Raw genomic sequence first — 25,566 nt, 5'->3', positions numbered from 1 at the left:
ATGACATGACATTCAGCTCTATGATGTGCCACGCCACATAACTTATCTCTATGCCACTCCACTCCACTCAGTGCTCCTACACTCTACGACATACCATTCTAGGCATGTCGCTTAACTCCACTCCACTCTACTCTACTCTATAACACACCACTCTACGCTATGCCACTCCACTCTACCTAATGCCACACCACTGTACACAACTCAACTCTGTGCCACTCCATTCTGTTCCTGTCTATGACACATCCCTCAACTCTACTCTATGACTCAGCGCTCCACTCTACGCCACTCCACTCCACTCTATGCCACTCCACGACATGCCCCTCCATTCTAAGCCTCTCCACTCTTCGACATGACACTCTATACTACTCTACTCTATGCCATGACATTCTACAACACGACACTCTATGCCACTCTTCTCCACTTTATGACACGCCACTCCACTGTATGCCATACCACAGCACTTTGCACCACTCCACGCCAATCCACTCTACACCACTCCACTCTATGCCACTCTAAGACATGTCTCTCCACTCTATTGTATGACACACTACTTCACTCCACTCTATACCACTACACTCTCTACCACTCTACTCTACACCACTCTGTGACACACCCCTCCTCTCTGATCCCCTCCATTCTATGCCACACCACTCTACGCCACTTTACAATACAACACTCTACTTTGCGACACTCAACTCAATGGCACTTTACTCCTCTCTGTGCTATTCCACTCCACTCTACTCCACTCCAGTCCACTCATTGACACTTTACTCCACTCTACACCACTCTACTCTATGCCATTCTACTCCATTCTACAACACTCTACGCCCCTACACTCTATGACACTCTAATCCACTCTATGGGCCCGATTCACAGAACTAACTTAAGACAAAATCCTAAACTTACTACCATTTTGGTATTCACAGAAGGCACTTACTCATTTGGGTATTCACAGAAGGCACTTACTCATTTGGGTATTCACAGAAGGCACTTACTCATCAATGAGTAAGTGCCTTCTGTGAATACCAAAATGAGTAAGTGCCTTTTGTGGTAGTAAGTTTAGGATTTTGTCTTAAGTTAGTTCTGTGAATCGGGCCCTATGTTAGTCCACTCTGCAACACTCTACTCCACTCTGTGCCATTCTCTGACACTCTATGCAACTCCCTCTGCGCCACTAGATGCCACTTTACTCCACTCTACTCTAACATACTACTCCACTTTACTCCACTATGCCACTCTATGCCACTCCCCTCTACTCCACTCTGTCTCTCTCCTCCACAACACTGTACTCCACTCTACGCCACTCCACAACACTCTACTCCACTCTGTCACTCCACTCTACTTCACTCTATGACAAGACCCTTTAAAACACTCCCCTCCACGCCATTCCACTCTACGACACTACTCCACTTTATGACACTTCCCTCTACAACAATCTACTCCACTCCCTCTATGCTACTCCACGCAATGTAACTCCACTCTGTGTCACTCCACACTACTCTACGACATTCTGCTCCACTCTATGGATACTCTATGCCACTCCACTCTATGACACCCTACTCCACTTTAGACCACTCCACTGTATGACATTCTCCTCCACCCTCCATCCATCCACTCTGTGCTTCCACTCTACTCCATTTAATTCTACTACCCCCATGTCACACCTTTCTACGCCACTCAACTCCACTCTACAACTCGCTTCGCCACTAAACTTTACTCTACTCTACTCTACATAATGACACTCTACACCACTCCTGACTTGCTATGCCGCTCTATTCTATGACACTCTACTATATACCAGTCCACTCTTCAACAATCTACTACACTCTATGCCACAACACTCTACTCCTCTGTACGCACTTCTGTCTACACCACTTCACACCATTTTACTCCACTCTATTCAACTCCACTCTCCTCTATGGCACTCCACTCTACAACATTCTATGACACTCCACTCTGACACTTCACTGTACGACACTCTACTCCACTCTATAGCCCTCCACTCTATGCCCTCAACAACACTCCACGACACCCCACAACACTCTAAGCCACTCCACTCTATGCCACTCCACTCTAGGCCACTTGCCGATGCTCTATACTACTCCATGCCACTCCACTCTATTCTACTCCATTATACGCCACTCCACAACACTCTACGACACTCCATGACACTTCACGACAATCCACTCAATGCCACTTCACTCTGCGACACTCCTCTCCTCTCCACGCCACTCTCTACACCACTAACTTTTAACCATGCTGAACAGCAGCCAAGCTGGTGTACAACGGGCTGAAATACACTGACAAAGCCAATAGCTCTTCCGTAGGAGAGACCTTTTGGCATTGTAAATGCTTGTTTACTTTCAGTATTTAGACATGTCAGAGCCTTGTCACACCCCCTGGTCAGTCTGGCATTGTGAATCAGAGTGGAGACGGGTAACATTCAGAGATGGATTCGATGGGAGAGGGAATTTTCAGCGGCCCTGTAGGACGAATGTATGACATTACAACGTAGTTTTTACATCGCAACTACCATTACAATGCATGCTTTTACAGCGCATGCCATTAGAAAGCATTTTTAGAAACTACCATTACAACGCATAACATTACAATACATACCATTACAACGCATTCCATTACAATGCATAATACTTTTGGGGCAACTTTAGGGTAAGTGTTGGATATTGTAGGGGTAAAAATTACTATTCCCACTTCAGTGAGTGCAACGGTAGGGTAAGTATTGGATAATGTATGGGTAAAAATTACTATTCCCACTCCAGTGAGTGCTAGTACAAAATAAACAGTCACAGTGGGCATAACATTTACATAATCATGTTAGCACATAAATTGCGAAAGTAAACACATATTGTGACACCACCTACTGTAATCACAAATGACAGAATTTAATCAGATTACACATACCCTGTAACGCCTCCCATGTATGAATGTCACGCCTGGCTGCTCCGTGAGATTTATTGGTTCTCAGTCTCTAAACTTTGAGACGGTTAGCCTCGCGCCGCTAAATAGGTTCAATCGCGAAAACCACCAGCCCGTCAGTCACACCTCCAAATCTCGTCCAATCATGAGGCAACCTTCAGGCTGCACGTACACGCTTGTCCTCAGGTATTTAGTTGGTCATGTGACCACCCCTAGGGTTAGCTGTCAGATGAGTCGACACTGCCCTGGAGGTATGTCACACCGTAGTCTGTGCGCTGTACTTTTTAACTCTTGACCATAGCGCGTTTGTCTTCCTCTTTATGGGGCCCCCTCTCAAGTTGTTCCTTTACATGCTGGGCGCTGTTTACATGTACTCCGTCCAGTTCAAAAAATCATTGCTTTTCGAGTTGGGTTATCCTACCTAGCAGTGGGGGATTTGTTTCTGAGCACGGCCCCCATTACCAGCCTTTACCGTTACAATTTAATTTAAGCTGTTCCTTTACATGCTGGGCGCTGTTTACACGTACTTCGCCCATTTCAAACAATTATTGCGTTTCGAGTTGGGTCATCCTACCTAGTAGTGGATGATTTGTTTTTGAGCACGGCCCCCATTACCAGTCCTCACATTTAATTTAAGCTGTCAGAATAGGCATTCCTTTATTCCGGTCCCTACGCGCTCACTCCCATCGGAGATTGTTCCGCGATGTTTTTTTCATTTTAGCCGACTTTTGCACACACGCTCTATCACACTGTGTGCAATTTTAGTCCCTACGGTTTCAATTTCACCATTGTTTATCTAAATCAAGCCCGATTTGACTTGCCCTCGTTTAACCTCATTCCAATCATTTTCTGTTCCCACAGCATTGGTTACTTTTGAACCGTTGCCGTTACTGATTTACTCAGATTACCCTAGGATTACCAATTCTCCACACCCTTTGGTGAGTACCCTATACATAGGCGGCTTCTCATCACTGTATTATCAAGCCTATTGAGGCGACTCACTCCTCGCTGTATTTTGTTTGTTTACCTTTTAGGAGCTTACGTGGCCCATAATTTAACTATCGAGCCTGAATCATTCCTGCTGTTGCTGGTAAATAATTTTCCTAAAATTTCCCATCAATACCTTTGGCTGTCAGTTCAGACACACCTTATTAATTCCAACTGTTGTCCTCAGGTGTAAGTATGGCTTTCTCCCTTCGGTCCTGATGAAGACCCCACTTCCAAGATTTTCACGTTACTGGTCCAATTAGGGGTCGAAACGTCGACTATCTTTGTTGTTCTTTAAACATATGAGATTGACAGTGACTGTGTAACTGCTTTCTGTTTATGTTTTCGCATTTATGTTTATCGCCAGCTAAGTGGCTGTTTTACGCTCCTTAATAATTTGTGGATGTTCTCAAAAACACAACCTTCTCCCCTCACATTGTCAGCACTTATCCCAAACCTTCTTGCACTTATCACTTCACTTACACCTGCATATATTTGTGAAAATGAAATTGACATGTTTTCTGTCTTATGAAAGGTTGACTTCGTTCCCTTCATGCTTGCTCAATCTGATTAAATTCTGTCATTTGTGATTACAGTAGGTGGTGTCACAATATGTGTTTACTTTCGCAATTTATGTGCTAACATGATTATGTAAATGTTATGCCCACTGTGACTGTTTATTTTGTACTAGAATTTACACCCGAGTCCAGTGGTCTACCGGGTTACCCCATTGATATAAAACTCACTCCAGTGAGTGCAACAGTAGGGTAAGTGTTGGATAGTGTAGGGGTAAAAATACTATCCCCATGTACCCCAAAACCCATACCCACCCTAAAAACTAAAACATCCCCGTTACTTACCTTATAACGCGTTGTAATGGCATGCATTCTTAATGGTATGAGTTGTAATGGCATGTGTTGTAGTGACATGTGTTGTAATGGCATGCATTGGAATGGCATGCGATGTAAAGGCAGCTACGTTGTAACAGCTGCATTGTAAAGGTAGTGCGTTGTAATGACTGCGTTGTAATGTTTCCCCTGTAGGACAGATTAGAGGGCTATTCTGAATGAGCCGAGAAAAGCTAAGAAAATTGTGCTACTACAACAGCCATGAGGTGGGACGGTGATGACCATGACTCGCACCCAGACCAGGAGAGGAAGATGAGCAGAGCTCTCTTACATCTATACCCTTCTTCCGACATGAAACATTAGACACAACACCAATTACATATCCAGCACATGGAGATATCATATAGAAGAGTAGCATCATTTAGGAGAGGCACGCAACATAACGCTCCTCCCACACATCCAGCACAACACATTGGAAAATACCGTGGTCATCCTCCAATAGAGCTCAAGTATTGCATACAGGACATTTTTATAAATCCTGTTATAATCCTGATTGGGACGGAAAATTAAGTTCACAGCACCATCGTGATTACAAATTCTGAAAAAACTCCATACAGTACTATGCTTTTTACTCAAACATTGGCTCCTGAAACCAGAAGAAACGTCCAGGTGAAACTGTGTGGGAAAATTGAGAATTACTTAAGAATCAGTGCGACATTACTGATTCCCCCTGAATCCCTCATACCTGAGGGCAATCTCTGCTACAACTCAGAACCCCATGGCATTCCTTCCGGCTCCAGAGTGACCAATGTCCCTGGTATGGGTAACTCTGTGTGATGGACTCTGCTACTTTATGGTCTTCTTGTGATGAAGCAAATCTTTTAATATCCCTACTTGGTAGTCCAAAGTGATACAAATATGGCCGCTATGTACATGCAAACATGAGTGCGTTACACCAGATAACAAAAAGCATGCAACAGAACGTCTCTGACAGACTACTGAGCACACATAAAAAACAGCTCAGATGTTCCATATAGGTGGTTATCAGTGATCCCATAACAGTCTAAGTCCTAATAACAATCACAAAACACATTAGTCAGAACAACATGAATGCCCAGTACATCTCAGAAGCACCATGTAAATGGTTTGCACAGAACTCACAACAGCACTCCACTTTTCAACACACCTCTCCAAGGTAAATCATAACACACTAAAGCAGTACCTTTAGTTACGCTGATTTCTATGGAAATTGTGGACCCTACCAAGACACAATGAGCTCAGTTACTTAAGCAGGGCGACAGACATTCTAATCCTTCAGATGTCATTGCTCTTTCTCAAACTGGTAAAGACCTCCAGCTACACCCACACATCAAACAACACTATAGCAATATAACCTGCTGCAAAGGGCCATAATGGTTGTTAAATGGCCTAAAACCAAGTTATGGGCCTGAGTGACTAACAAGGGTCTTTAACATCTGGTATAGACTGAGGCAAAGGGGCTATGATGCTATTTGAACATTCAACTCACTGGGGGTAGAATGTTCTTTTTAACATTCTTTTTTTATTTGGAGGTACATTGTCAAAGTATAAAAATACAGTCATTCATACATATCACAAATATATAAATATAAGATAATTCATACATCACAGATATTTAAAATATGCTTAGGTTGCCATGTAAAAGCCAGAAAAATAAGCATAGCAAAAAAAACCTCCATCAGGACTAGTTGCCTTAGACACTGTCGTCATTTTGCCCCAGAGCTTCCTTTCCTTATCCAAGATTCCAAGTATTACCAAATGTCTTAATATTGCCAGACCTCTGCGTAAGCAGCTTCCCTCATTCGAGGACCTTGTACATTTTCTCATACTAATCAGAGTAACAGGGAACAGGGTCAGACCTCCTTCTCTGGAGGATCAATGACCTAACCACCAAAACAGCAATATACAAGCGTTTCTGCGATCTTATTGGTATGTCTGACATTAGGCATATGCCACCAAAGCCAGTCTAGATTTTACAGATGGTGCATCCCCAGCAATACTTCTAAAAACCTATAAATACCTTCCCAAAAGTCCCTGAGCTTATTGTAAAACCAGACTAGTTGTGCCCACCTTCCTCCACCCTACCTTCCACATCTAAAACATTGATTTGGTCAGCTCTAGTTCAATTAGTGCAAACATTGGGGAGTTTGATACACCAACCATTTGGCAAAATAGTGCATCATGTGAAACTTGTCTCCCCCCCACTTCAAGGCTGAGAAATTAAACTGATTAATATTTAACCAGACACCCTTGGATATTGCACATTCTCTAACCTGAGTCTACTTTCTCACAAGATAGCAATTAACGAGCAACAGCTCTATCTTCCTATGGTTTGAGTTATCCCTCAAATTCAAAACTAATTCCTTCTTGGACACCAGTTCTTTAGGATTAATCTTTGCAGCACACTGAGTAGAGAACTGTACCACCTCAGTCAACTTTTGTCATAAATCACCATTGGCTCTACCTAATCCCAAGTTTCCCACCTTTTACTCTGCAGGAAATCACCCAATTTCACAAATCCATTCCTTCCCCATCTTGCTACAGTAGATGGATCTATAAAGCCCCCTCCCTCTAATTCTAAGTAGCTCAAAGGGGTTTAGGAATTACCATAAGGTATCTCAAAAACCTTATACAATTGTGCTCTTTTCTTAAGAAGCCCTTTCAAAGTCTTATATTGCACTTTTTTTTGATATATCTAACAAGTCTTGGCAAATATGTAATTTGATATTCTTCCGGCTTCTTATGCATACATTTATTCTGAAGGTGGGTACATATAGGGCTTGCCTAATAAAATCTAAACATATACTTTACAAAATGTGCTAAATAATAGATCTTGAAGCAAGGGAGGGCCAATCCCTTCTCCTATGTGTTGCGATATAAAGTACGTACTGCAATCTTTTACCTAGCTTTATTCCATACCAAAAAGAAGACATTAGCAAATTGATTACTGTTCAAAAAATTGAATTGATAGTACATGGTGCCGCAGTGAATAAAAAGTTTATTATAGGGAGGATTGACATTCTAATTAGGGAAGCCCAGCCCAACAACGAAAGAGGAAACTGTGTCCACCTAGAAAACACATTTCTGCCCTTAATCAAAAGAGGTCTGTAATTCAAATCATATAGATCATTCACATCTTCCGTAAAATAGACCCTCCAAGTACCACTTAGGACGAACACGAACACAACCTCTAAATCTGGAACTAATGCCTCAGTAGTACAGTTGCACAGAAAGACAATAGTCATTGCTCTATTCACCTTATACCCTCCCAGCATTTGTAACTGTGAGAGAATATCAAGAAACCCTTCTCTGACCTTCTTCCCTAGGTGTGAGCAAAAGCATGATGTCATCGGCATACAATGTAATCTTTACCATAAAAGGTACTGGTGCTTGAAAGGTTTCGAATTGTTATCACCAGTGGCTCGATAAAAAAAGCAAAAAGCACTGGCAAGAGTGGGCAGCCCTGCCTAGTTCCCCGCAAGACCCTTTTCTAACCTATTTCAGTGGAATTTAAAATTAACTTGGCTTCTGTGTTCAAGTACATTCCCTAATGAAGCCTACGATCTGGAGAGAAAATCGGAATTTTCAGAACACTAGGTAGAACGCCTTTTCTGTGTCTAACTATCAGATTAGCAGCGGGGATCTGATTAGAAGAAATCTTATCAAAGGCCTGTACTAGTGCTCAGTCTACCCGCTATGAAACCATTCTGATTCTTATATATTAAATAGGATGCCATTTTGTTAATTCTATTCGCCAATCATTTCATTATGATTTTATAATCTGTATTTAAAAGGGTAATAGGGTGGTAGGAATTAGGATCAGTTGAATCTTTGCCCTTTTAAAAGAAGTTAACAGCATTCCCTTGCTTGAATGACAGAGCGAGAGGAGAACCCCCCCTTAAAAATAAAGTTGGCAGCCTCCAATAAATAAGGATTTAAAACCACTGAGAAAATCTTATCAAATTCAGCAGGGAATCTGTCGGACCACACACCTTACCCCCAGAAAAACTACATATTACCTCCCCTAGGTCAGTCAGTAAAAAAGGGCTGTCTATCAACCTACTATCTTCTTCTAAAAGAGTCAAGATGGGAAGAGAGTCCAAACAAAAGCCCAACTCTGCCAAATTAACACCTGGACGGTTATTATAAATATTACTTAAATTATCTAAAAAAAAGTCAAATGTCCCAGAACAATGGAGACATTGCGCATCAGAGATCTTCATCTGGCGTGCAATGTCTGCCCGTTCTGGAGCATTTGACTTCTCTAATAGTATTGCATGGAGCCCACTCCCATGCCTGGCAAGTCAAAAACTTCCCTGCAAAATTACTTTCTTCGTAGATATTTTGGCCATAGGTCTAGGTTTGCACACAATTTCTAGCTTAATAGTAATCTGAGGTATACTGCAAAGACCTAAGTGTTCTCGGTTGACCTGGTTCTCCAAAACTTTCTCTTCATCCTGCAAAGCACTATACCGAGCTATATCCTTGAAAATAACAAAAGCACTCAGGGATGTTTTCATAGTGTTCCAAATTATGCCTACCCTGACAGAACCCTTATTTTGTTAAAAAAAAAAAGCTCTAGCTCGATTCTGCATTAACGAACCCAATTCTGGTCCTCTAAATAGCAGTTATTAAATCCCCCTCTCAGGATTCTAGGACCAGCTTTCTTAGGGTTCATTTCTAGCTTTCAGAGCAGAATGATCAGGGAAACCATTGGGCAGCATATCCAAACTTTTAATCCCCATCATAGGTGAAACTAAAGAGCAATCCAAATGGGCAGCTGTTTTAAACCTAGCTGAACAACAGGTGTACTCTCTCTGCGAAGGATTAGCCACTCCCCATGTCTCAATCTGTCCCCAGGTCCTCCGGTTTTCTCCGAAGAATGTTGCCATCTTGGTCTTCAGCTTCTTCCTTTTCCTAGAGGAGGAGTCGAGGTCAGGCTGTTGTAGATAATTAAAGTCTCCCCCCCCGATAGCCAATCCTCCCTCAACACCAAATTGTGACAAAAGTAATTTACTAGGAGGGGCAGGATCATCTTCAACCAGGGCATATAAACTAACTAGTGTGACCTGTGATTGGTTTATCATGCAGTCCACCCAGCACCACCTTCCATCTGAATACGATTGCCACTCCTACCTCGCCGCCAAGACATGGAACTCCCTCCCGACCCACCTCCGCCTGACCCAGGACCACCTCGCCTTCAGGAGGCAACTCAAGACCTGGCTGTTCGAGCAGTAGCGGACCCCCCCTCCCCCAGCGCCTTGAGACCCTCTGGGTGAGTAGTGCGCTATATAAATGCTTGATTGATTGATTGATTGACCCATGGACCCTTGGTCGAACGTGTTTGCTGATTTATAGAGTAACACCTTTGTGGGCCGTTTCGACAGAAGCAAAACATCTAAAGCCAGTCCATGTTTCAAGTATTTCAAACTTAGATATACTATCAAGAGCAATATGGGTCTTCTGCGGAAAAATCACTGGGGGTTTATAATTCTTTATCCAGATTTCCACTGATTACTTCTTCCTAATATCGTTCAATCCATTCACGTGAAAATTGAACACTTTCACCAGCCCTTCCTGTTAAAGTGATACAAAAAACATTTCCCCCTGATTCCCGAAACCTGAACGACGGGGCATCTTGTCAAAAGACCTAGGATGAAAGTGCAAAGTGCAAAAGTGTGAACAAGTGCAATGGAGTGCAAAATACGCAAAAATGCCTAAAATCCCTTTGCACCTTTCTGCATTCCTAAAAAACACACACACACCACCCTAATAACATACTTGCCCTATTAAATGCAACACACATTTCATATTAGAACAATGGAGTGCTCCGGGCTTATAATGACTGGTATAAGCCCGGAGCTCCAACATTCCAATGCGTCTTTGTTCACAGCTCTGGCTGTGAACAAAGGCTTCAGGGAGCCTGAGGGGATTTGAATCCCCTCGTGCTCCCTGGAGGCTTCATTTAATTGTTAGAACATTCTGCCCTCTAGTGGCAGAATGTTCTAATAGCCTTATAGCCCTTCGTAGCAGGGCTATACCGGCTTTTAAAGTCCCTCTGCTTTGTTAAAGTCCCTCGCCTTCGGCTCGGGCCTTTAACGCTGCAGCGGGCCTTTAACAGCCAGTATAGCCCGCTACGGCGGGCTATAAGGCTATATTAAAGTGCCTAAAAGTGCCCTAAAGTGCATAGCCTATTAATCTTTGTCTGGATTCCCTGAAACCCAGCATTGCAATGTGGCGAACCTAGCCTGCCCTATACCCCTTCAGACCAGTGGAAATGTTTCTTTCTGATGGACTATAGCAAAAGTAACAAATCCTGCACACTGAACCTTCTTTTTCTCCATGCACCCCCACACCCCTAGCCACCCCCTAGTGCTCAACCCCACCACTGATGCATCCCCACACCCCTAAATACCCCCCAGTGCCCAACCCCACCCGCCAGCTCACTCAAGCCAAGGCAGGAGGCCCACCCTTCCGCCGAGCAATGCTCCTCTTCCCTTTCGATTGCCAATTGGGGGTCAAGACCATGGAACAATGCTGCTTCTTCCAGCTGAATCCCACCTACCTGGTGTGTTCTGTTATCCTGGCAACCATGTGTTTCTCCTAGTAACAGCTCTGCTCTGGTTGCTGTCTCTACTGGGTTCTGGCTTGTGGAACTCCAGGAGAGAAGGCAAGCGGTTGCTGGTGGAGGAGGATCTCAAGGGTTGTACGTCTTGAACTAAATAAACTGTTCCTACTAATTAGTCTGGCTGTGGTGCTTTCAAAACTACCCACCTCCCATCACCACCCCACTCAGCATCTCAAAATCAAAACCATGAAGATGGCATTCAGGAAACCTGTTATCAGCATGATAATTTACAAACATCAATCTAAATCATGAGGATGTGGAGCGTCACGCCACCCAAGTAGCGCACCGCCTCTTCTGGCCCTCCCACCAGCCCCACCCACCTCTCTCGCTGCAAACAGGCAGGATGGCTGCATCGTGGTTGGCTACAGCCAGGTGCGCAACACCCATTGGGCTGAACGGGCTTCAGCCCCCCCCCCCCTCCCCCCCTTCGTCATCTTCAGCCGGGCTGCCAAGGTTCAGATGACAGCACAACACACTTTCCTGATTTACAATGATCTAAAATAATGAAGGTATGAAAACCGTTTCCCCAATTTCATTTGTATTAAGCCTCCACTTTTGTTCTCAGATGCTTTAGAATCCGAGAATGCAATTTCTAATGACCCCTTCTGAGAGGCCCAGAACCATCTGGAGGCAGCCAGCCTCTGAAAGTTTCAGCTTCCCTCCCTGCCCCCACCTTTTGTTTTCTTTGAGAGGAGTGCCACCAAAGTGATATCCTTGCCTGAAGCAGGGATTTCACCTAAGCATGTTTGATGTGCTGTGCAGCATGGAGTATGAAGATGTGCACAGCAGGGGGATGTGACGCCTGCAGGATTTCCTTTACAAAAGAAAAGTGTCACCTGCACTGGCCATCCCTTTCCCCCTGCTGTGCACATCTTCCCACTCCCAGCACCAAGAGTCCTGTAGTGTGAGCTTGGGTTTCGTGACTGACCTCTCAAGTGAGGCCCCGCCTTCCCTGGGTATTTTGGACACAGCTTCTCGAGGAACACCTCAACCGAATTTTTCTCAGGAGCCGTCCTTACTTGTATTCAGTCTGTACTTGGAGCGTTGTTTTACTGGATGTTTTGGTGCATGAAGTTTCTTGAAAGTGGTTTCCTTATTCGTAAAATGCACTCATGTCCTGCGTTTCGTGTGGAATTTTCCCAGTCTGATATAAATATTGTCTCGTAGCGGTATCTGTTGTCTGCGGTGTCGTCCATTTCAAGATCCTGTACTTTTGGGTTGTAATGTGTAGATGCGCTGAAGATAATGCAACAGGTGTGACTTTTCAGTCACACAACAATCTCCAAACTGCAGCCAGGATTGAAGGCCACCTCACACTGCAGAGTTCAAACATTCATCATACTAACGCAAACTACAGCGTGCTCATCCTCACACTGCACAGGTGCAAATGACACACTCATGGAAGCTGCAGGGGTCTCAGTCTCACACTCAGCCCAAAATGTAGGTGGCATCAACATTCACCCAACACTGCATGAAGGACTCAATTTCACCGCACACTGAAGAGTACAAACCTTAGTACACTCATGGAAACTGCAGGGGTCTCATCCTCACACTCACCTCACACAGCAGCTGGGACCAACCCGCACCCCAAACTGCTGCCAGCACTCAAGCTCACCTCGCACTGCAGAGTCTAAACATTAATTACACTCAGGGCTCATCCTCAAACGGCAGCTGAGACCAACCTTCACCCCACACTTCATGGAAGACTCAACTTTAGTGCAGAGCGCAGGGGCCCAAATATTGCCCTTACACAAACTACAGAGGTCACATTCCAGGGCTGGCTTTAAGAAAATGCAACCAGTGTGGCTGTACTGGGCGCTGACCTGGAGGGTGGCGCTGACCTGAGGGGGCGTGCTGTGTTTAGCCTAATTTAAGATTTAAAAGCACCTGCCACAGAGTTTCTTGGGTGTCCACGTTTCAGGCAGCAACAGAAATGTCAAGATAATTCTTGTGATTAATGTTCCTGCTAGACAGAGAGAGAGAGAGAGCGCGATGGAAGTTTTGTTTAGGGGCACTTTTTACTTGCTTTAAAGTAGCGTAGATGGTTAACATGCCTGCTGCAAAGAACAGGTCTGTAGTTTATGTGGATAGCTGAGTGGATTAGTAAAGCCAGCCTTTACCAGCGCTTTAAAACAAATGAAATGGATGTGAGAAATGGGCTATGGAGAGATGAGGGGCATTTTTGCCTGATGGTGGTGTATTCACTGTTTTCTTGCATCTTAACCTTTTTATTTATTTCCGCCTTTATCTTTCTCATAGTGCCCTTTCCCCCTTCCTCTTCTCTTCTGGCCCCCTTTCTTATTTATTTATTCTTCCTCTTGACTCTTTTAATCTCCTTCTCTTGTTCCTGCCATTACTGGCTCCTCAGTTTTTATTTTTATTTTCTCATCCTCTGTTCTTTTCTTGCTCTGTTCTTATTTATCTTAGCGTTCTGTCCTTCCTTCTTTCCCCCACTCTTTATTTTCCCTTTTCATGTTTTTGTGTTCAATGGTGATGACGGTGCTCTAAGTTGGATACAAAGAGGAGAGCGAGGTCTATAAAAGAGTAAAGAACGGGGTAAAAGTGCACTGCTGGCTATGTTACTCACTTTTTGTGTGACGCACTTCTATTACTTTCATGGCCTCTTAGCGCTGATAAGGGCTGCCTCTTGCTATAGCTCCATAGTACCCTCAAAATCTGGCATCTGTTAATTCACCCCTAATATCCGTCCGTTACTCAAATTATAATTCACCTACCGTGTCCCAATCTCTACTCTCCTGTAATTTATATCTGCCCACACTAAAAAAAAAACTATAACAAACATTAGAACAGTTATGAAAAAGTTGCCAACACTAAACATTTTTTTATATACGTTTTTATTTTAATAAGGCCATTCAATTAGACATAATCTCATCTTAATTATAGAGAAGGTAACATAAAAAATGCTTATAACACTTTAATTATAACTTTCCAACATGCTGCACAGCAGCCACGCTGCTCCACACTATAGCTTAAACACATTAGCCAAACCAATAGCTCTGACTCAGGGGTCTCCAACCTTTTCTGCAGCGAGAGCTACTTCTGATCCGTGAAAATGATTGTGAGCTACTATAGGCCAAGCAACTTGTGAATCATTCCCAAAGCCCCTCCACGCGCAGCTTCATTGACGAGGGATAAACAGATACCCATTTAGTTTTGCAACGCACAATATGAAACCAGAGACCCTGGAATAAGTCCTGGCTTTCCTCTTCAACAAACTGCATACTCCTGACCTCTGCCATAACCAGCTAAGAAGACTACAACCATAAGAAATGATATGGACGTGCAGTGCTTTTCAAAGCTGCAATCATATTAAAAGCCATAACCTGCACATCTGTCTCTCACACCTTTTCATCCACCAAACTATTACATTCCATAACTCGGTAATCGAACTTCGGTGGTCATCATGCACAACATGGAACACTTCCCACATAGGCTCACAATATAAAGACAACACCTTTCCCACCACAAACCCTACATGGATTGGCTTGCAGGGTAGTAAGCAGTATAAACAAATGCTGCAATACAATTATTTTATTACATCATACCTCCTTTATCTACATTATCACATGACTAGACCTTGAAATGCCTGAGTTCAGGGTTTGCACTGTACAAATTCTTTCCTAACAGACCATAAATGTGTTCCATGTAATAATAACCTATTCCACATGTATGGTTCACATGACTTGCCACTTAGTTCATTATCATAGAATTGTCATCAAGGATGGTGGGAGTCCATGATTATTTCGTGATTAAAAGCTATTACATCTAAAAATGCCTCTTAATCTAGTACTAAAATATGCTGTTCATAAGAAATGCTTATGAATGTAGGAAAAATAAACGTTATGCTTTTCTAACATTCCATATTTTTGTATGACTTTTGTTCCACTGTTTGCATTATTTTCAACTCTTTGCTCACACAAAGAAGGGGCCACTGACCTTAGCTTGGCCCATGCACAGCTCTCCTTGTTGATTTATTAGCCTCGTTAACAACAGAAACGTATAGCCACTGCAAGGGTGAGGAACTTTTTTAAACGGGATACATTTGAAGTGAAGTGTGAAGTCTTATTTTCATCGTGCTTAAAATCAACACTTCTCACATGATATAATATAATGAACTTAAAAGCATAACACGTGTTTTGTATTTTTAAAAAGCACCTCTTAGGAGTTCTCCCTGGCCACAAACCAGAGCCAGTAACTTAATTTTACATTACATTTCTCCCATTATTTCATTAAAATGTAATGAAAAGACATGTCATATAACGTGCATCTGTAAAGCACAACTTCAACCATGGGTATCTTGGTAATAAACACATTGTTTTCATTAGAAACCCATGGTTCTTATTTTATAGCCATGGAGGGGTGGGGTGGGGGTGGGGGCTGGTTTTATAGCTGAGTGAACTAGACAGGGTTCAAAACTGTGACTATGGGGTCAAACGCAGATCGCGGAGGGTGCATTATCCCACAGTGAGTGATCTCGGCCCTGCAATGAATTGTGATGTGTTGGCATGCACTGAAAACATGACAACTATACACAATGTTAAAAGGAAACAACGACAACGGTGCAACACGAGCACAATAATGCAAGGCATAAATGACGAGGTGGCAGCCTGCCGTCCTCCCACTCGAAATAAAACAGCACAATCAGTTTTCATGTAACAAAAACCAAACACAACAATGCGCAACTAATAACGTCTATTTATCACCCGAAGAATAAGGCGGCAAAGAAGAGCTAGAAATGAACAATTTAGCTCAACAAGAGCTACATAATTTCAACAGCCAAAGTCATTCGGAAGGAATTAGGTCCAAATTTACTTGTTCAATGTACTGCTCATGTTTTATTGAGATGCCTCAAATAAAGTCATGCACAAGCATCTATTTAAAATAAAATAAAGCTCCACTTGCCCACATACCTTCTGTCTATCTGGTTCTGCTTAAGGTGGCTGACACTGCATCTCCTGTATTTCAGCATGGAGATCCAATAATGCCTTTAAGGCTGCCGCTCCGGCCGCAAAAGTGCTCAGGATCATAGAACGGAGACATGCAGCAAAAGGCGCGCATAGTGGTTCTCCGAGGGCGGCAAACACTATCCATGCACTGGCCGACGTCAACCACTTCACCCCACCCCAGATAGGCTCAAATTGCAGCTGCTTCCTACGGCGGGAGACAAGCAACTGCAAAAGGCCTAAAAAACAAACACAACGACAATGATAGGCAACTAAAGTGGAAGTCAGGCCGCGAGCTACTGACAGGGTACCTACGAGCTACCGGTAGCTCGCGATCGACCGGTTGGAGACCCCTACTCTGACTAAACACTTATAAGGTCCCAAAGGCGAGACCTATTGGCTTTGCCAATGCTTGTTTTGTTGTTGGGAGTACAAAAAGTTGAATGGCTGTGCCGGGAATCAAACTTGTGATGCATAGGCTACACATGAGATCGATGCAGCACGCGCTCAATCCGCAGATCTGCACGAGGGGAGGAGACACATTGCAATGGTAATTGTTAGAGGGCTGTGTCAAGAGCACCACACGCGCGTCCTGTGGTTACTGAACGGGCATTCTTTGTGTGACCCGCTGCTGTGTGCACAGTACATTCCAGGTTTACATGCATTATCAGTTTCCTGACTGAACACAGTGAATAGGGGCGCGCGATAGTGCTGCTTATTGCATCCTATGGTCCCATTATTGGTTGGAAGTGGTTGTTGGGGTGGAGAGGAGCTGTGAATGTGCATAAGCACGGATATAGCGCCTAGTGGGTTTTGGCACTGGTGACAGTGCTCGTGCTGGCTATGAAAGCGGCATATTGAGGTAGGGAGCATGGAAGCGCCTCCAGTTGGTGCCTGAGGTGACGCTGTCGCCAGAAGCTGGCAACTGTGGCCCAACTTTTAATAGGAAGGCGCAAGCAGCCGAGCGGAAAGCATCTCTTTCATTTAATGCTTGACTGGTCCGTTCTATGATCAATTCGTTTTTATCATTTTTAAGAAATCTTGCCACTGAGGGGCATTACTTGGTTGGAAATAACATGTTAGGCCCTGGTTCCCCACAATGCTTGTGCATCGATGGATGTAGGTGTTTGGATTCGGTTTCTGAACTCCTGGGTGGGCTGTAGGGTAGCATGGTAAAGTGAGAGCAGAGATCCTACCTTGAGAATGATGGCTGTGACGTTGTGCAACACCTGGTGTGTCCTCACCTTACACCACAAGTGTGATGGAGGTGGTGGTCAGGGGTGTGTGCTAGGCCTCAGTTCAGCTGTGTGGGCTTGGGGCAGCGATGCCACAGATACCTGCCCCCGTGTCTGCTGAGTGGGCCGGACAGTGGTACTATGGACGGGTGGTACTTGCAAGTGATGCTGTTGCGAAGCAGATCGTGGCCTCATTTTCAGCAAGTGGCCTTGAGGCAGTAGTGCCCCTGCAAGAGATGAGATGCTGATGAGAAGCAGAACAAGCCCCCTTATCTGCTGAGTGGCCCCGACCAGTGGTGCCGCGGGTGGGGGGAAGGGTCCCTGTCTGTGATGTCCTTTGAAGCATATGGGGCCCATTTCTAATACATCCAGTCAAGGGGTAGGTTGGCCTTTCTAAAGTAGTCTACAGGACTGTAACAGATGATGGCCGAATATGTCTACCATGTCCTAAGTTTGGATTGGTAGTATGTGTATTGCAGACAGGTTCGTAAGTTTATTTATGGATATTTTGTTTATTTTCATTTTTTTCTTCTATTCACCCTCTATCTCAATAAAGACCGATAAAACCTGCCAATCTTAAACATTCACTGTGCTGTAATCCAATTGTTACACCATCATAATACACATTTTAAGATGCCTCTTGCAAGTAACCAGCAGTTCTTTGTAAGAATTTCCTCCATCTGAAGCCAGGCCCAATGTGTTAAGCTGATATATAACACCAGGCTTGTTCCCAGTCCCGAACCTAGCATACTACTACTGGGCAGCTATGATTCAGCATTTCGTTCTTCCACTATTAGGGGAGACTGCCGAGATTCCGCTGCATCTGGTACCATTAGTATATTCAATTGCATTAGGAGATGCCATAAAAGGAATACTAACACGCATTCTTGAGCCAAGCTATTTTAAAAAAAACAGATTTAAGGTGGCGTGGGCACTATTCGCGATTTGGCAAAAAGTGCAGCGTCATTTTCATATCCCTCAACTTAATTATTACACGCCATTAAATGCCTCTGGATTACTCCCAGTAATATTTCAAGAGGGGGTAGCCTCCATCTGGGCTTCTCAAGGTCTGAGGGATATTGGAGATTTGGCTGATTTTGGCCTGATGGCCTCCTTTTTGTCTTTAAAAGACAAGTTTCAACTACACTCTAATCATTTTTGAAAATACTTACAATTTAGAAGTTTCTTCGATAAAAAACTCCTATTGAACCCAACTTTGTTTGATAAAATTACAATTGTGGAATTAGTAAGAAGGAAAGCAAAAATTGGGATTCTATATCAGTCTTTTTTGTCTCAACTCCCAGACGACTTAGCCGATCATAATAATAAATGGGCGATTAAATTTGGAGTACCTTGTGTTGATTTAAAATTCCCATTGACGTTAGCTAGGTCCGTTCTGGTTTCCGGTACTCTTCGCACCCAAAGCTATATGGCCATGTTCAATCTTTATTATACGCCTGCAAAATTGGTTAGATGGGGGGCTGTTAGCGGGGGTAAAAGCTCATTCTGTGCAAGATGCAAATTCCCATCTGCAGATTCCCTTCATATGTTCTATGACTGCCCTGAGTTGTCATTATTTATCAATCAAATCGAAACCTTTCTCATGCAGATCACTCAATCCTCAATTAAAATTTCTGCAGAAATGGTAATTACTGGCTATCAATATTCCATGGCCCCTGAAAGATCAAGACATATGCAGGCTTTCTTGTTTATCGCAATGGTAATGGTGAGGCTCTGTATCACGTCTCTCTGGATGAATCCTGAACCGCCCACCTTCTGTCACTGGCAGGCCAGGATGCTGGCCTGGTTTAAATTAGAGACTTCTGTACAAAAGTTCAGAGGGAAGAGACGACGTTTAATTGCTTCTAAGAATTGGGCTCCTTTTGAAGAGTGGTTGACAAATTAATAATGTACTTCAGTTAATGTATCGTTTTCTATGTATACATTTCTGTATGACTTTGGTTTTCGTGTTTAATTAACAATGTAATTCAGCTGTACAGTTTTCTATGTATATATGCTTGTATGATTTTGGTTCCAGTGTTAATCTCTCTCCCACCACCATGGGATATAACAAAAAAACAATAAGAAAAAAAAAAAAAGGCTTGTTCCCAGACCATGGTCTAGTCTAGGACAATTACTTTTTTTTAGTTTCATTTCATATTTCGTTTACAAGGCAAATTGGCTTGTGTGTGGTCTCATTTTGTTATTTTCTTTATTATTATTTGGCCATTTGTTAAACGTACGCTAGTAGCCTCTTGGTGCTATAGATATGAAACTGATAATAGATTCAGCTTGGTGGGAGGAATTATAGTGTGAAAATACAGGTTTTTAGCTTTTTCCTTTATTTCAGGTGGGATAGTGGTCTGTAATGGTACGGAATAATCTAACACCTAACACAAACACACAAGTACAAAAACACTTGAAAGCCTTAGTTTATTAAATGCAACTTTATCCTACATAGATTACCTTCCTTATGCATTTAGATACCTTTCATGTACTTATGTATCTTTATATTTATTACTTTGCACTACCCTAGATCTCACCATGTATCTCTCGCAATATATTCTCTACCTCCGCTCTGACTCATATCAAACCTCACTACTACTCTCTCCAATGCACTGCCCTATTTCTAACCCTATACATCTATCAGTATATTCTCTACCTCCACTCTTTCATTAATCCTAAACCCCATACTCTTCCCTCCTCCCATCATCGCATACCTCTTTTACTATTCAGATCGCCCAAACAAGCCTTTCTTAGAGCTTCCCCCTGACTCTTCCCCCTCCATACCCAAACCCTCTCCTACTGCTATAAACCCCCCCCCAAAAAAAACCCATTCTAGACCCTTCCTTCTTCTATCCCTCCACTATTCCTTTTCAATACAAATAACAGACTAACATCTCCACCACTCAGATTAGTTTCCTATTTCCGTATACCAGTTCCTCACTAATCCTGTTTGGGTTCCAGAGTAGCGTGCTACCCACCAAAAAGCACTTCAACACCTCATACGGGGTAGTAAGTGCTATATAAATGCAAACCTTTTCCCTCTTCTATCCCTCCACTATCCTTCTCAATCCAAATAACAGACTAACATATCCACCACTCAAATTACTTTCATATTTCACTATATAGATTCACCACTGATCCTCTATGGGTTCCAGAGTAGCGTGCTACTCACCGAAAAGCGCCTAATCACCTCGTCAGGGTTAGTGAGCGCTATATAAATGCAATTACAATAGGAGCTGCACCAGCCGAAGAGGTGAGGATTGGAACTTTGTGAAAGGGATATAATTACCAAGTTCTGTATTTTTTGCAGTATCAAGAGCCTTTCATTTGACCTGTCTTTTGAAGAACAGAAAATGTAACATGTAAATGCTTTAGTATTTCTCATGCACCCTCTGAATTCCAGCATGGTTATTATGGGGGTGCTGCTGCACAGCACCCCACCCACCCCTTCTTCCACTGCCTATACATTAAAGCACCATGCTTTAATGTCTGTACTGCCAATAAATTAATGTTTGTTGGTGCTATCATTTGTAACAACACTGCAAATGGACATATTGCAAAATCTGAAATTTCTTCTGTGTCTTTGGGTCCCCTTTTTTGTGTGAATTATATCTGTGAACAGTCTAGGTTTTTCAGAGAGTAGCATGTTGTTGTGGGCTCTTTTGACCCAGTTTCATGGGCATTCCATTAGAAAAAAGGGTGTAATTTTAATCGTCTACATAATATCGTTGTGAGACAATATAATGTACTTGAGTGACACTTTATTGCAAGATGAACGAATCCCTTGTCTGTTATTATATAAATGGTACACATTACCCTCTGTTCTCCAATTTAATTCTCATAAAACTGATTGTTGTCCAGTTTCAAATGCAGAATTTGCCACTTCTTTTTCTCAGCTTGGCCTGGGCATTACCCGATCCTGATTGTCTGCCATTTTAGCCCCACCCCCATTGATTAACATGTAAACCACCCCCTTTGTTTGCCATGTTAGCCCCCCCCCCCAAAGTTAAGACCTAGTTGCGCCCCTGTCTACAGCCACCAGGGAAAGCTGCGTTTAGCTGTGGAAGAGAGGCATTGATCATTCAAGGGTCCCGAGGGGGCTTAATCCTGATTGAGGGGCCTCTCTCACTGCTTCCTGCACTCCCCAACCCACGAACAAAGATAAAAAAATGTGGTGCTAAAAACAGTGGTGAGTGTATGTGTTGTAACTCACTGGGTATTGGATATTTCAAAGTCCCTGAGGAGTCTAGCGGTGCTGGAAGGGCGTCTGTGAATCTTTTATTGTTCTCGGCACTAAGATTTAGAAATGAGGTGTAAAAAATGTTTTGTCAAAGACACAGTGCTTGAGGGCATGTGAATGCAGAATAACTTTGTGAACTCGGTATGCTGATAAATTTCAGCTGCTCTCTGGCTTGCTGCGAAGGGACTGTTGGAACCCGACTGAGTGGTTCTCAGTCTTGCAGAGAGAATGGGTACATTAAAAAGGGTGAATGAGTATGGCAAATTGAATATAACTAAAGAAGAAAGTGCTGGGATAAAGTGCAAATTTTATGAGGAGTCCACTCTGCCTGGTTATACCTCAAATAGGCATTGGCCCTTCTATGCCACCTAAAGGGATAAAATGAAAGTGCACATGACCTTGATCTCAAGGGCATCGAGCACAACCAGCAGTGAAATTATAAAGCTCGCATTCCAAACAAATATGAGGCAGGATTCAAGGGGGAGGGGGGTTGGATGCTTCAAGCCCCGTGCTCTTGTGATTCAGGAGGTTTTGGGTGAAGTTAAAGGCCTGTGGCTCTAACAATTAGTTTTTGCAAATAAGATGAAGCAGCGCTTGCAAAGATAGAGGATCAATTGACTCAGTTCACAGACCGCTGCGAGGAGCTGGAGCATTGAATATCTAACTGTGAGGACAAACTCAAAACATCCTCTTTTGTAATCAAAGGTAGGCCCTCATAGGTAATCAGTCCAATAGCCAGTAGTGTAGATTATGTAGGTTTATTCAGTTACAAGTAAGATGGCACAGCCCCACCGGGAGCAGCATCCTGCTGCTCATCCCCACTCATTCCAATTGACCACTCATCCAAACCATGCACTAATGAACATTCTAATGCATCACACTCACACAGGATGAGCAGCAAGGAACTAGGAGACACAGGATATAACAGCCTCCTCGTTAAGCACAAGATTGGATCAGGAGATTAGGTATTGCGTGAAAAGCAGACATTTTGGGAAAATCATTCTAGGTGATCCAACTTGACCCAAGGAAAGAGGTAAGGTCTGATATGGCGGCCTTGGTTGACTCATTATTATGTTCTTGTGTGCTACCCGAGGCCCCACAGGATTTGACTCTTATGCGCGCCCAAGGAGTTCCTTCCCAGATTCCTTAGAATGTAAGCTACTCTAGCACTATTTTGGTTAATTTTCGGGACATCAGGCTGAAAGATAAGAGGCAGGACTTTTTCGGCACAGAATGAGTTTTCTTTTAGGATTTGTTTTTGTATGACAATATGGCCTGTCTGCGCAGAGAATTTAAAAATGTGATTTTGTCATTCCAATCTGCAGGCACACAGGCACCCCTTGATACAAATGCTTAAGTTCAAAGTACTGTTTAAGGGTCGCTTTCATGTTTTACCTCAGATAACTGAGGCACAGCCGTTTCTGGCAGAAATTAAACAGGGCGGGGTATACTGATTTGGACTGATGTTTGTAAATTATCAGAGTGTTCTAAATGAAAAAGGGAGAAGCATTGAAATTCATTCAAATGTCAGAGCAGAGGTGCGCAGACCCCATTATTGGCCATGAGCCACTCGATTACCTACAATGCAGCTCTCAACATTCCAGTATTATAACCCTCTCGGGGTTGTCAATGCTCTTGGGTGGCTGTAATGCCAGAGCCCTTCCGCACTGGTGGTGCAGTGGGTAAGGGCGCACACCCTTCCTACCTCTTGTGGCAAGTGGTGTCTAGTGAGGGGGTGAAACAGATCGTCCACCTGTCATGAAAAGCAGTGGCCACACTGACACCAAGGTTGTGCTGGGCCAGGGTCCGGCCAGGTAGTGCCAGTTGGCCTGAACCCCTGCGCTTGTGATGTTTCTAGGCCCCCTGCCAGGACAGGCTGGTGTGGTGAATGTTGGCACAAAGGAAGTGCTTAGTATGAATCCGGACCGCCATGGTCAGCCGGATAGCACATGGACACCACATGTGTCCTGCAGACATGGCCTGCCGACCGGCCACTGCAGGCCGTGGTGCGTACTGAGTCTTGTGTGGAGCCTTAAGACTCTGGGCCCTTTCCCACCGTACTGGGCTGGGAATGTGTGCACACCCTTCTGGCCCATTGTGGCCTGTGTGCACACTTACACATTTGGTGAGGGTACCCTACGTGTCTGACCTGCTCAGGCAAGCTAGTGTGCGCATGTCTGACATGCCAAGACAGGCCAGACAGAGTGTGCATACTCTGTCTGGCCTGTAAAAAGCCCAGTACAGTCAGAAGGGGCCCTTTCAACTCCACTTGGATGGATGGTGAAGGGCTTGGCAGGCACTGATATGTGTTCACTGCCAGGTAGGACAGAAGACCCACGATCGTTCCTCTACCAAGCAGGCTTTTTCTTCCCTTAAGTTAGCTTTGGGAGAGGGGGCCTGTATTTCAAGCTGCAGTAATGGATTTCAGTGGTGCAGCCTTGTGATGTTTCCTGTCAAGGGATTTGCTAGGCTAAACACATTCCAATGGCAACGGTGGCCCTGGCGTATCTTGTGTGGAAATGCTAATTATGGAAAGTGGAGTTTTTGATGCATCAAACTCTATGTGTGCCCTGGTATCTGGCACCGGTCAACACTGGAGGCCGGGGGAGCCCATCTGGGCATTCCCCAGCAACAGCAATAAGCCATAGGTTATGCAATTGAGATAGCTGACCTCTGTCAATTGCGGGCCTGGCGGAATATATGGGGGGCAGAGATTTAACACCTGGCCTCTGGGGCCAGATCACGGCCCCATAAATATTAGGATCTGCATTCCACAGCCTTTTGCCAGCTAGGACAGAGACTTCAGGGGACACATCTGTGGTTCAAAGGAATACCTTTTGAGCCCCCCCCAACTTCAAAGGACCCAAAGGGTATAACTAGCAAGTGCTACTCTGAGATATAAAAGATCTCCTATGAGGGGCCCACACCATCTACCAGTGACATCTGGAAAATGGTGTCCTCTAAGTGTTCAGATCGCCGGCTGAAAGCCGACAGCACGGCCTGAGCTTGCAACTACAGAATCATGCCTGGAGACCAGAGAGCCTAGTGCGGAGCTCAAGGCATTGCCCGCAGATATGGGGAAGCGGTTCCTGTACTGCAGGGACCCCAGCACGCATAAGCGTTTTGTTGAAGGTGTGCGGATTCACCGGTTGCAGGTTCCAAGGTGGCCCACTTCATCAACTGTGCCGCATTCCTCTTGTGCGTCACGTCAACTGCATGCTCATTGTATGTGGTGTTCGTGTCACAGGTTGCGACCCTCAGAGGTGGATGCGCATTCATTGGAGAGACTCCTTTTACATTGTGAGGCCCTGCTGAACTTGTGCCTGTGCGTGTGTCTGGACTCAACGGGTGCACGCGACATCAAAGTGTGCCGGACATAGTGCCTAATGCCAGGGAGGTACAGAATTGTGACTCTACTTCATGTAACCTGATGCCTCTGGTGCGACTTATCTTGCTGTGCTACAGACCCGGTGCCCGGATTGCCGGGGCACCACTTGGATAAACGTGTACCAGATGGGGGCCTCCACAAGTGTGAAAGTGCCCATACGGACTGGGTTGGTACCTAATGCATCAAGAATCGGTGCAAAGTGAGTGTGCAGGAGTGATCTTCTATGGACTGCCTGTGTTTTGTGACACTAGTTGGTGCTGGTGGTTTATATTTTGTTCCCTTATTGAATGAACT

The 25,566-nt window shown here is 44.1% G+C and overlaps 1 long non-coding RNA gene across 2 annotated transcripts in view; it reads left to right on the top strand.

Moving 5' to 3' along the window:
* LOC146871571 (uncharacterized) overlaps positions 1-25,566 on the top strand; it is a 321,492-nt gene that overhangs the window by 210,737 nt on the left and 85,189 nt on the right. For both annotated transcript variants that reach the window (XR_014959579.1, XR_014959578.1), the window contains exon 2: positions 9,903-10,086. This is a non-coding gene — a long non-coding RNA (uncharacterized LOC146871571). The remainder of the gene's footprint in view (positions 1-9,902; positions 10,087-25,566) is intronic.

The sequence above is a fragment of the Triturus cristatus genome, chromosome 1_1 (genome assembly GCF_964204655.1).
Source record: "Triturus cristatus chromosome 1_1, aTriCri1.1, whole genome shotgun sequence".
In the NCBI taxonomy this organism is placed as follows: Eukaryota; Metazoa; Chordata; class Amphibia; order Caudata; family Salamandridae; genus Triturus; species Triturus cristatus.
This window is presented reverse-complemented; position numbering and strand designations above follow the sequence as displayed.